Here is a 1,770-nt window from a genome sequence, read left to right as displayed (position 1 = left end):
GGACTCACCTGGACAGGTCTCCTTCAGTCCCTAGGCAGCCCCTGGCCTCTGGCCCTTGACTTTGGGACGCTCCCAGTTCCCAGTTCTGCCTCTGAGTCCCAGAAAATTCCCAATATGACCACCAGAGGGCGCACTGAGGTCGGGGAAAATACGGCCATGGGACCAAACTGTGTCAGGAAGAGAGCTAGAGGGACAGACGCACAGATACTGAGAGTTTTGTAACCCCGGTCCCATAATGATGCCTCTCCATAATGATGCCTCTCTGGAGGGGCTACAAGGAGGATCTGGTGAGGACAGGGGACACGTGCTTGGCTGCACCCCACCCCATGGGGAGAGACTGAGGCCAGATGGGCAGGAGGCGTGCTGGGAGAAGTGTTTATTTGAATCTCAGGTCCCCATGGGGCTGAGTAAGGGTTGCATGGATGGACCACATTCTGTGCATTCATGCATCCATTGGTGGACACTTGAGGTGTTTCCACTGTCTTGTCATTGTGAATAGTGCTGCTGTGAACATGGGTGCAAGTCTCTCTGCTTGCTGGAGTCCCTGCTTTCCATTCTCTGAGACACATACACCCAGGGGGCAGGAATGATAGGCTTATAGTCTATATTTAGCTTTCTGAGGCACCACCAAACTGTGGTCCACAGCGACTGCGCCTGTTGACACTTCCACCAGCAATGCACCAGTTTCTCCATATCCATACCTGTTACCATCCCCTGCGTATTATTACTGCTGCTGTTGTTTTTTTTTATTTAAGGTTTTATTTATTCATTTTAGAGAGGGAGAAGAGAGAGAAAAAGAACAGGGGGAGAAGCAGGAAGCATCTGCTCCCATATGTGCCTTGACTAGGCAAGCCCAGGGTTTCAAATTGGCAACCTCAGCGTTCCAGGTTGATGCTTTATCCACTGCACCACCACAGGTCAGGCACTGCTGTTATCATTTTATTTAGCCTTCTGGTGGGTGTAAAGTGGTATTGCATTGTGCTTCATGCCTTAGTTCTGGCTGAATCATACCATGAGGTCATGGTCAGAAAAGGGAGAGACACTCCAACCAGCCTAAACCCTATGTGGCAAGGGTGGCCATAGCAGTGGTGGGACTGGGGAGAAATCAGTACTTCAGGGAAGCTTCCAGAGGGCATGAGGTACAGAGGAGTTGGCCAGCAGACAGCTGTGGAGTCTGACGTGCTCCAGGTGGGGACATGTGGACCAGTCTTCCTTGATCGTGGAGGGGGGGTAGAAGTGTAAATCACACACTCTCCACATGCCCCCACACACTACACCACAGACACTCATATGCACACAGACTCACGCATACACTATACCACACATATAGACACATATACAAGTGTGCACACACACACAAGCACACCTCAGTCTCTGGGACCAGGGACTATGCTGTCATCCCAGCTCACTCACTCCGCAGTATGTCAAATGTATGGCCAGTATACATGGCCACCATCACAGCCGCCTGGCCCATGCAGGTTCGCATTGGATTCAGACAGAGGGTAATGAAACAATGGATCCAAGAACTGGTGGACCATTAGCTTTAATTCTAGCTTGCACCGGTGGGCAAGTAAAATCACACTTTGGGCTCCAAAACCCACTCATTCAGTGCTCACAAAGCTACTGACTTATCTGAGTTTCCTAGAATCAAAGGTTTCTAGCTCACCAGCCTCATTCTCCTTTTTTTCCCATCTCCTTCTCTCTACACAAACTCTGCACTAACTGGCTTCTCTTTCAGCACTCTGCCATCTTGGCTGCCTCTCCTCTCCT

Source organism: Saccopteryx bilineata, chromosome 1 (genome assembly GCF_036850765.1).
Source record: "Saccopteryx bilineata isolate mSacBil1 chromosome 1, mSacBil1_pri_phased_curated, whole genome shotgun sequence".
In the NCBI taxonomy this organism is placed as follows: domain Eukaryota; kingdom Metazoa; phylum Chordata; class Mammalia; order Chiroptera; family Emballonuridae; genus Saccopteryx; species Saccopteryx bilineata.
Note: the sequence above shows the minus strand (reverse complement) of the source record.